Below are 12,309 nucleotides of genomic sequence, written 5' to 3'. Positions count from 1 at the left end.
ACTCTGTTCTCTCTCTTAAAAAAATTTGTTTCTAAGAGACAGTTCCTAACTCAACACACACAGGCAAGACACCTCTACCTCCTCGCTCCAATACCTCTGCCTTCGAGGACTCCAGGAAGCTTAGCAGCCCTGGGCTCTGCCCTACCCTGTTGGAGCTCCATCTTCCTTCCTGCCCACACCTACACCAGTGGCAGTCATGGAGCAGTGCACTGTGCCTCACCCCACAGCTCTGCCTACCTCCCAAGAGGTCAACTGTTACTGGACACACAGCAGTCACAGACCAGCACATCACACCCAACCACATAGCTCTTCCTGCTTCCCAGGAGGCCTACTCTAATTCAGGACACTCACACCAACCAACACTCAGAGACAACTAAACGGTGAAAGGCAGGCACAACAACATAATCAATAGAAGCCAATACAATATGGCACCACAAGAACCCAGCTCTCATACTACAGCAAGCTCTCGATATTCTAAAACACTGTGACCTTAAATCCCATGTCATGAAGATGTGAGAGGCCTTTAAAGAGGATAAATAATTCCCTTAATGAAATACAGAAAAACACAGTCAAACAGGTAGAAGTCCTTAAAGAGGAAACAAGTCCCTTAAAAAATACAGGAAAATATAATCAAACAGATGAAGGGAATGAATAAAACAGTCCAGGACCTAAAATGGAAATAGAAGCTATGAAGAAAACACAAATGGAGACAAATCTGGAGATGGAAAACCTGAGAAAGAGAACAGGAACTACAGACACAAGCATCACCAACAGAATATAAGAGATGGAAAGGAGAATTTAAACTGTAGAAGATTCCATAGAAAGAATGGATACATTGATCAAAGAAATGCCAAATGTAAAAAGTTCCTAACTCAAAATATCCAGGAAATTTGGGACACTATGAAAAGACCAAACATACGAATAATAGGAATAGAAGAGAGTAAAGATTCCCAGTACAAAGGGCCAGAAAACATCTTCAACAAAATCATAGAAGAAAATTTCCCAAACCTAAAGAAAGAGATGGCCATAGATGTACAAGAAGCTTACAGAACATCAAATAGACTGGACCAGAAAATCCTCTTGCCAAATAATAATCAAAACATTCATTGTACAGACAAAGAGTATTAAAAGCTGCAAGGGGAAGAGGTCAAGTAACATAGAGAGGTAGACTTCTCAGAATTATACCTGATTTTTCAACAGAGACACTAAAAGCCAGAAAATCCTGCACAGATGTCTTGCAGACCCTAAGAGGCCACAGATGTCAGCCCAAACTACCATACCCAGCAAAACTCTCAATCACCATAGATGGAGAAACCAAGATAATCCATGAAAAAAAAAATTAAAGCAATATCTTTCAACTAATCCAACCCTACAGAGTGTAATAGAAGGAAAACTCTGACACAAAGAGGGTAACTATACCTAAGAGAACACAAGAAATTTGTCAACTCACAGCAAAACCAAAAGAAGAGAATCACACATTCTCAGTAATGCCTCCAACATCAAAATAGCAGGAACTAATCATCATTTCTCATTAATGTCTCTCAACATCAATGAACTCAATTCACCAATAAAAAGACACAGGCTAACAGACTGGATCTATAAACAGGATCCATCACTGGAGACCCCAGGTGATCTTAAGGGATGGCATGTATTTTGCCTCGCTCATAGACTCCAGGCTCTTGACATGAGGCTGACGACCTTCATAGAGTGGGGTCCTTCAATCATGTAGGACAACACCCACTAGCCCCTCCACAGGGAGAGGGCATGACTACAGGCCACAGAGCCTCAAGACAGATTTCCATATTAATGAGATACCTAAAGGCCAGAGGGGTGTAGCCAATTAAACACTCCTTCCGAAACCTTCCTCCTTGCAAAGGTATTTAATCTCAGGCTCACCCTAAAAATACTGGGGTATAGTTTTCATCTATTTTCTGCCATGATAATAAACATCTTAAGACTATGAACTATACCTGCCGTGGGAAATAGTGGAGCAGGTCTTCATCCACAGAGCCGTTGTCTAATTTCCAGTTGAAGAACTCTCTGCGTTCTCAACCGCCAGAGGCCACCAACCCAGCCACCTAAGCCAAGCTAGCTGCCAAGAACTCTCCTCCCCATGGGACACAACCAGAGCTTTTCCCTCTCCCCGCTTCAGCTTTGGGCAAATCTAGCCAGTGAGCCCCACTTTGTTCTTGGCCCTTCCATGCCTGCCCCCAGCGGTGCCTGGGAGCCCAAGGGCCTGAGGTCCAGCCAGTTCCCAACTGCCTTTTGGCACAGGGACTCCCAAGCCAAGAGCTCCGGCTCCCTGCCGGACCTCAGACTGTGCTCCCTCATCCCCCGAGCAGAGTCCTATGGCTTCACATAGCCTGAGGTCTGCCCAGCACCAGCGTGGAGTGTGCACAAATTCTCATGCCTCTGTTCCCACAAGAGACCCTAGCCATGTGGTGAGACAGATGCAGGACCCACACATCAACCCAACAACAGGTCCCAACAAATATTACCTCAGAGTAAAGGACTGGACAAAGTTTTTTCAAGCAAATGGATCCAAGAAACAAGCTGGAGTAGCCATTCTTATATCTAATAAAATAGACTTTTCAACCAAAAGTAAGAAAAAAAGATGGGGAAGGACATTTCATACTCATCAAAGGAAAAAAATCTACCAAGATGATGTCTCAATTCTGAATTTCTATTCCCCAAATGCAAGGGTACCCACATTTATAAAAGAAACGTTGCTAAAGTTCAAATCACACATTGAACCCCACACAATAATAGTGGGAGACTTCAACACCTCATTCTCACCAATTGGATAGGTCATCAACACAGAAAATAAACAGAGAGACAATGAAATTAATAGATGTTATGAGCCAAATGGATTTAACAGATACCTACAGAACATTTCATCCAAAACCAAAAGAATATACCTTCTCAGCACATCAATGGAACCTTCTTCAAAACTGACCATATAATTAGGCACAAAGCAAGCCTCAACAGATACAAGAAGATTGAAATAATCCCTTGCATCTTATCAGATTGATATGGGTTAAGGCTGGATTACAACAACAGACACAACTGAAAGGCCATATACTCATGGGAACTGAACAACTCTCTACTAAATGATAATTTGGTCAGGAAAGAAAGAAGTTAGAGACTTTCTAGAATTCAATGAAAGTGAAAGCACAATATACCCAAACTTATGGGACACAATGAAAGACAGTGCTAAGAGGAAAATTCATAGCACTAAGTGTCTTCATAAAGAAGTTGGAGAGATCTCATACTAACAACTTAACAGTACACCTGAAAACTCTAGAACAAAGAGAAGCAAACACACCCATAAAGAGTAAATGGCAAGAAATAGTCAAATTCTGGGCTGAAATTAATCAAATAGAAGCAAAAAGAATAATATGAAGAATCAATAAAACTAAGAGCTGGTCCTTTGAGAAAGTCAATAAGATAGACCAACCCTTAGCTAAACTAAGGAAAAGGCACAGGAACAGTATCCAAATTAACAAAATCAGAAATGCAAGGGAGGAAAAAAAAAGAAATGAAAGGGAGACATAACAACAGAAACTGAGGAAATCCAAAAAGTCATTAGGTCTTACTTCAAAAGCCTGTACTAAAAAAAAAAAAACCTGGGAAATCTAAATGAAATGGATAAATTTCTAGACAGATACCACATAGCAAAGTTAAATGAAGATCAGGTAAACTATGTAAACAGTCCCATAACCCCTAAAGAAATAGAAACAGTTATTAAAAGTCTCCCAGCCAAAAGGAGCCCAGGACCAGATGGTTTTAGTCCAGAGTTCTACACAACACTCAAAGAAGAGCTAATAGCAACACTTCTCAAACTATTCTACAAAATACAAACAGAAGAAACTGTACCTAACTTATTCTATGAGGCCACAGTTACCTTGATACCGAAACCACACAAAGATTCAACAAAGAAAGAGAACTTCAAACCAATTTCACGTATGAACATTGCTGCAAAAATACTCAATAAAAATTATTGCCTGACCAAATCCAAGAACACATTAAAAACATTATTCACATGATCAAGTAGGCGTCATCATGGGGATGCAGGGATGGTTCAATATACAAACATCCATCAATGTAATCTACCATATAAACAAACTGAAAGACAAAATTCACATGATCATCATCTCATTAGATGGTGAAAAAGTTCTGAAAAAATCCAACACTCCTTCATGTTAAAAGTCTTGGAGAGATCAAGGATTCAAGATACATACCTAAACATAATAAAAAATATACAGGAAGCCAATAGCCAACATAAAATTAAATGGAGAGAAACTTAAAGCAATTCATTAAAATTAGGGACAAGACTGCTTTCTCTCCTATTTGTTCAATATAGTTCTTGAAGTTCTAACTAGAGCAATAAGACATCAAAAAGAGATCAAAGGAACACAAATTGGAAAGGAAGAAGTCAAGGTATTCTCAAACAATATGATACTATACATAAGTGATTCCCAAAATTCTACCAGAGAGCTCCTAAAGCTGATAAACAACTTCAGCAAAATGGTTAGATATAAAATTAACTCAAAAAAAATCAGTAGCCCCCCTTTATACAAATGATAAACAGGCAGAGAAAGAAATTAGAGAAACAACACCCTTCATAATAGCTACAAATAATACAAAATATCCAAGTGTAACTCTAACCAAGCAAGTTAAAGGTCTGTATAACAAGAACTTCAAGACTCTGAAGAAAGAAATTGAAGAAGATATCAGAAAATGGAAATATCTCCTATGCTCATAATGAAAACTGCCACCCTACCAAAAGCAATCTACAGTTTAATGGAATCCCCATCAAAATTCCAACACAATTTTTTACGGACCTTGAAAGAATAATTCTCAACTTCATATGGAAAAACAAAAACACTCAGGATAACCAAAGCAATCCTGAGCAATAAAAGAACCTCCAGAGAAGTGACCATTCTGGACCTCAAGCTGTACTATAGAGCAATGATGATAAAAACTCCATGTTATTGGTACAGAAACAGATAGACTGATAAACAGAATAGAATCAAAGATCTAGAAATAAACCCACATACCTATGGACACTTGATTTTTGGCAAAAACCATATAATGGATAAAAAAAAAAAGCATCTTCAATAAATGGTGCTTTGTCTAATTGAATGTTTGCATGTAGAAGAATGCAAATAAACCCACATTTATCCCCCTACACAAAACTCAAGTCCAGGTGGATCAAGAACCTCAACATAAAACCAGACACACTAAACCTAACAGAAAAGAAAGTGGGAAAAAGCCTTGAACACATTGGCACAGGAGACAATTTCCTGAACAGAATATCAATGGCTCAGGCCCTAAGATCAACAATTGAGAAATGGGACCTCATGAAACTGAGAAGCTTCTGTAAGGCAAAGGACACTGTCAACAGGACAAAACAGCAGGCTACAGATTGGGAAAAGATCTTCATTAACCCTACATCTGACAAAGGGCTAATATCCAAAGTATTTAAAGAACTCAAGAAGTTAAACTCCAACAAACCAAATAACACAATTAAAAAAAAATGGGGCATTGAACTAAAAGAGAATTTACAACAGGAATCTTGAATGTCTGAGAAGCACTTAAAGAAATGCTCAACATCCTTAGTCATCAGGGAAATGAAAATCAAAAGAACCCTGAGATTCCACTTTCCATCAGTTAGAGTGGCTAAGATAAAAAAACTCAAGGGACAGCTCATGCTTGCAAGGATGTGGAGAAAGGGGGAACACTCTGCAATTGTTGGTGGGAATGCAGACTTGTACAGCCATTCTGGAAATCAATCTGGTGGTTTCTCAGAACATTGGAAATAGCTCTACCTGAAGACCCAGATATAGCACTCCTGGGCATATACCCAAAAGATGCCCCACTGTATCACAAGAACATGTGCTCCACTATATTCATAGCAGCTTTTTTTTTTTCTTTTAAAAAAATAGCCTGAAACTGAAAACAACTCAGATGTCCCTCAACTGAAGAATGGATACAAAAAATGTAGTTCATTTACACCATGGGATATACAGCTATTAAAAACAAGGACATCATGAATTTTGCAGGCAAATAGATGGAACTAGAAAATATCATTCTGAGTGAGGTAACCCAGACCCAAAAGGACAGGCATGGTATGTACTCACTGATAAGTGAATATTAGCCATAAACTACAGAATACCCTGATATACCCCACAGACCCAAAGAAGTTAAATAAGAAGGAAAGCCCAAGCAAGGATGCTTGGATCACACTTAGAAGGGGAATCAAAATAGTCATAGCAGAGAGAGAGAGAGAGAGAGAGAGAGAGAGAGAGAGAGAGAGAGAGAGAGAGACAGAGAGAGACAGAGAGAGAGAGAGAGAGAGAGAGAGAGAGAGAGAGAGAGAGAGAGAGAGAGAGAGAGAGAGAGAATATTAAATGGGAAGGGTTAGAGAGACAGGATCAGGTACAGGGAGAGACAGGAGAGAGGCCCAGTTGGCCAGGAGAATGAATGGAAATCTGAAGCTGCCTGAGATGGAAAGGAGGATAGAATCTCTAGGAAGTACCAGAGACTTGGAATGGGGGAGGCTCCCAGAAGTCAATGTAGGTAACCTTAGCCACTATGCCTAACAGTAGGGACATGGAACTTGAGGAGGCCATCTCTTCAAGTCAGGCAGGACCCCCTGTGGAAGGATAGAGATACCAATATACCCACTAAACTTTTGACTCAAAAGAGTTCTAATCTAAAAGAAATACAAGGATAGAACAAGGACTGAAGAAAAGGCTAACCAATAACTGGCCCAAACTGAAACCCATCTCATGGGTAGATAGTAATCCCTGATATTATTAATGATATTCTGTTATGTTTGCAGACAAGAGCCTATCATAACTGTCTTATGAGAGGCTATACCCAGCAGCAGATGAAATCAACAGCAGGTACCCATAGCCAAACATTAGACAGAGGTTGGGAACACTAAGAGTTAGGGGAAGGATTGAAGTCCCAGAAGTAGAAGGGAAGTCTACAGGAAGACCAACAGTGTCAACAAACCTGGATCCTGAGAGCTTTCAAAACATGAGCCACCAACCAAAGACCACGTAGGTCTGCAATAAGCACCCCCCCCACACACACACACACACACATGTAGCAGACAGGCAGGTCAGTCTTCATGGTTGCCCTATCTGGCCTCAGTGGGAGAGGATGCACCTAATCTGGCAGAATCTTGATGTGCTAGTGTTGGGGGATACCCAGGGGTGTTCTCACCCTCTCAGAGGAGAGTGGGACAGGGATGTGGCAGGGACACAGTGAGGGAAGGACCAGGAGGGGGAGCAGCATTTGGGATGTAAACAACAAATTAATTAATTAATTAAAAAAATCATTGAATCCTATTTGGATTGCTCATGTACTCTTGGGTGTAGGGTCATCCTGTATATGGGTCACATTTTTAAGGAAAACCTACTCTCCCTCCAGCTGGCAGTTGTCAATAACTCTGTAGTTGTATGTAGGACTTCATACCGTTCTCCCTCCTCCATGGTGAGATTTGGTCTGATTTGAGTAGATCTTGTGCAAGCTGTCACAGCTTCTGTCAGTTGACAGGTACAACTACCCAGTTGTGTCCTGAAGACACTTTTCAATTGAAGTTATCAACTGTCTCTAGCTCTTAAAAATCTTTTAGCCCCTTCCTTCTTCCTTGATGATTCCATATAGTATTAAACCGAGTCCTTGATGGCTTACCAGTGTACCTATAGATTATTAGCACATCTCTCAACATCCATCAACGAAGCTTCATTTTTCAGTAAATGGTGATGAATATGGATTTCTACAAGTGGTCAAGGCACAGGGAATAAAAGAGCAGAGGAGAGTGCTCAGCCCTAAACGGGGCATCACTTCCTCCCTTGTTCCGCTTTCTATATGTATCAGGAACACTCTGTAGGACTCACACAGTTCTGCTCTGTGTATTAATGGTATAGATCTTGGCCAGGGACCTTTCGAGAGCCTCCATATGGGACTGTGTTGCTGATGTACTATGATTAGAATAGGAATCTCAGTGGCTTTTGATACTGTGTATTTTAATGTCATTTTACAGGTGACTACAGATGTTAATCCTTGGGACTGAAGACAGATTACAATACTGGCTTTGGATTCCTTCTTTTCTCTCCCTAAAGTACTCCCCCCACCCCATTCTCTTGCCACATTTGTCTAGTGTACATCTTTTCCTAGCTGGTCTAAACCACATAGGATCAGGGGTGAATCTTTTTCATGTCTATGTCTTCACCATCTTAGACTAGGATGGGTGCATTGTGACATTGTATTCAAGTTATGGGAGAGCTGATGGGAGGGGAGGGGACATGGACCCTTATCTTGGCAAGCAAACTAGTACTGCAAAATCGAGTAAACTGTCAAGTGGACTACTGGAGGGAAAGAGATGTCAGTCAGATCTCAAGGTCAGCAGTGAATACATCATGTCACTGCACATTCTCTTTGATAGTTGGAGATTATACTGGGTCTTTGTCAAAAGGCCAAGAAGCAATAAAAGTTGGAAATTAAAAGAGTTTGTGATTATGGTTATACTTTTTCCAGGGGGTCACTGAGATCAGGATGGCAGGAAAAACTAGAGAAACAGTTCCAGTTGCAATGTGTCCTCATGTCTGTGGAAGTTGTAGCCTGCACATACTGGTCAGCTGCTATGTCAGGCATTGTATAAGTACATTATATATACTAACAGTGACCCTGTGAGGAAGGTATCTCCCCTTACATTCTTGTGCTGGGGTCACAGACATGTGCTACTGTGGCCAGCTTTTGCATGACTCTAGGAATCAGAACTATCATGTGTTCATGATAATACTTTACCAACTGACTCCCCTTACTTGCCTCTAACCTATGTTTTTTGGGAGGAGGTCTATATGATGTCTCTGCCTTTGCATATGTGTAGTTGAATATGCTGGTAAGGTCAATTTTTTTCTTATTCAAAAATATGTACTCATTTTCCATTATTTCCAGTATTAACTAGACATTGTTCTAGGCAGAAGCACATAGACATAGCTGTCATTGAGGATGATGAAGGCCCTTCTCCCATGGCCTTATACAATAGTGGTGACTGAGAGTACACATATGAATCTGTAAGTTAATGATGAGTATTATAGAGATTTTTTTTATAAAAAAAATAGGGTCCCCTCAAATGCCATCTTTGAAGAGGAGACGTGTGAATAGAGAGTTGGATCAAGCAATGTGGAAGACCATAAAACTATCTTTCAGAAAAAGAACAAGAGTGAAGACCTATTTTTCTTTTCCTTCAGAAAATTTGCTGACTTTTTTTGGGGGGTGGGGGTGGGGGACGGGTGCTCCAAGAAGGAGCCATAGGTTCGGCTGTTCTGTTTATTATCCATTGCCATTTAAGAACTCTTCAGTATCTCAAAGAAAGGCACAGGCTGCCTGCCCTGGGAAAGACAAACGAATGCTGGAGACTGGGCATTTTTATCGTATGACTCACACGTACACCAGGCTGCTGCAGCAAACGCTTACTTTTCTTCTGTGGTGTTCTTTGGTACACAGTGTCCAGTTTTGTTTTTTTTAGTGCATCACATTGAGTTTGCCATTTCTGCAAAGGCTCAGTCAGGCAGAGGAGTCCCTGTAGCCTTACTTTTTAGCAATACTATATTTTACCTGAAAACATGGGATTTTTATGGATTTATATGGAATATTGCTCCAACAGCATGTAGCCAGTCTATCTTATCTTTAATCACCTGCTCACTAAATCTGTTTTCTAATACTTCGTGTGTGAGAGAGTTTCTGGCATTCTGGGACGAGTAAGGGCTCTCTCTGGTCAAGTCCATCAACCACTTAATAGCAATATAATGCCTCTTTGGGGGTCTCAGCTTACCCATCTGTTAAATATCTATAGATCTTTCTTGATGTTAAATTGCTCTTTCATTTGGCAATTGGTGAAGTATAGTTAAATTACGGTAATTTACCTGGCTAATAGGTGAGAGATGTTGAAGTGCCCAGTGAGTTTACTCTCCAATAGAGGATTCATCTGGCTTTGCTGGTAGAAACATCCAGTCAGTGAACACTTTCTCAACCTTTCTGGTGGCAGTCAGACACTAGATTTTGGATTTTGAGAAGGTCATCAATCCTTTTACTGGGTACAGGGTCTGGGAGAAGAAGCAGAGTGTCCAAACATTCTACCAAGTGGCTCTCAAATGTGGAGCACTGTGGCACGGTGACAGCACCAAAGATGTCTGGAAGCTTAGATCCCTAACAGGGACAGCAAGGTCTGCTTTTGAAAAGTTTGGGGTCTAGGCTGAAATGGTGAAGTTCTCCAGGGGTAACCACTGACAGTTTAGGAGGCAGTGGTTTAGTATTGATGTGTGTTAACAGCAGGCTGTGCAAAATAAGCAGAGCCTGGCAGACCCATATAATTGACAGTTAAACAGTTCTCATGTTGAGCATTTCAATTCATTTTAAAAACATTTTGAGAAAGAAGATTCTTTTTCCATGTCACAATCAGCTGCTCTAGTAGTTACTCTTCTCACTGCTGTGATGAAACACCTGTCAGAAGCATGTAAAGAAAGGAAGGGTTCATTCTGGCTCACGGTTTGTGGGTACATCCTTTCTTCATAGTGAGGAAGGGATGGTGGCAAGAGCATGAGGTGGCTGATTACAGTGCATCCATAGTGGGGAGAAGAAAAGGGAGGGAGGAAGAGAGAGAGAGAGAGAGAGAGAGAGAGAGAGAGAGAAAGAGAGAGAGAGAGAGAGAGAGAGAGGAGAAAAGAGGGGGAGGGGAGGAGAAAGAGAAAGGTAAAAAAGAGGGAGGAATGGAGGAGAGAGAGGAGGTGGGGAGAAGGGGAGGGAAAGAGGAGAGAGAAGGATGGAGAAAGAGAGGGGGAAGAAAGAGGAAGGGAGGGAAAAGGAGGAAAGAGGAAGAAAGAGGGAGGGAGGGGAGGAGAGAAAGGAGAAAAGAGTAGAGTAGAGAGTGACAAAAGGGAAGAAGAGAGAGGGAAGAAGGAGAACAGAGAGATAGAGTAGAGGAAAGGGATAGGGAGGGAGAGATGAAAGGGAGGAAGGGAGAGGAGAAGAAAGAGAGGGGTAAAGAAGAGGGAAGGAGGGAGGGGTGGGAAGAGGGAGGAGGTAGAGGAGAGGGGGAGGGAAAGAGGAGATAGGAAGAAGAGGAGAAAGGAGGAAGAGGAGAGTGGAGGAAAAGGAGAAAGGAGGAAGAGGAAAGAAAAGAGAGGGAGGGAGGGAAAGAGAGGGGGCAAGAAAGAGAGAGGGGGAGGAGAGAGGAGAAAAGAGGAGAAGAGAGAGAGAAAAGGGGGAGGACAGGAAGAGAGGAAGAGAGAGGGAAGAGAGGAGAGAAACAAAGGGGGAGGAGATAGGGAAGGATGGGAAGGGGCGAAGGAGGAGAGGAAGAAGAGAGGGGGAAGGGGAGAGGGTAAAGGAAAGGGAGGGGAAGAGGAGAAAGGCAAAGGAGGAGGGAGAAGGGGAGAAATGGAGGAGAGAGAGGGAGGGGGAGGGGAAAGGGAGGGAGGAAGAGGGGCATAGAAGGTAGTACTCAGCTTGCTTCCTCCTCTTTATTCAGTCAGAGATGTAGTTCACAGAATGGTATTACTCACATTAGGGTGGTTCTTCCTGCATCAGCCAACCTAATCTAGACATGCCCAGAGGTTTGTTTCCTAGGTGATACTAGATCCTGTCAAGTTGACAGTCAATATTAACAGATTCCATTTAGGAAATCCCTGTTCTGTCTTAGACATGCCATACCTCCTCATACAGATATTGTCCCATTTAATCCTCCAACCAAACTAGCCAATCAAGAGTTCATATCTTCCACTTGAGGAAGTCTCAGGAGTCTGGAGAAGTTACTCTACCCTCCATGTAGGAAGTGCTAGATAAGACTCCAGTATCTTTTACGAAAGAAGTATGAAATCGTGGATTTGTCAGTTTCATATTCTCGCCAACCAACCTTTAAACTTCACATGGTTTACTTCTCAGCAGACAATTTAATATACACTCCAGCTTCTGTGGTTAAAGGCTTGATGCTTTTGTCAGATAGAAGTGTGCAAGGAAAGAATCACTGCCAGTTTGGTTCTGATACTGTGCATTTGTGGGGCTTAAAATATGTTAGGGTGGAAATAGCACAGGCTTATATAAAGAGTGTAGGCTTTTGTCTTCATGCATAACTCCTTTGACTTTTACAACCTTTTTTTTTTTTTTTTTTTTGGATAGAAAAGCCCACTGGTAGAAATGTTCTTGAAATTCTAACCATTGTACTGACACTGCTGCCACCAAGTAAGACCATTTCTGAATGTAGAAATTAAGATTGGAGGAAATCATTCCAGG

The sequence above is a fragment of the Arvicanthis niloticus genome, chromosome 26 (genome assembly GCF_011762505.2).
Source record: "Arvicanthis niloticus isolate mArvNil1 chromosome 26, mArvNil1.pat.X, whole genome shotgun sequence".
NCBI classification, from domain to species: domain Eukaryota; kingdom Metazoa; phylum Chordata; class Mammalia; order Rodentia; family Muridae; genus Arvicanthis; species Arvicanthis niloticus.
Note: the sequence above shows the minus strand (reverse complement) of the source record.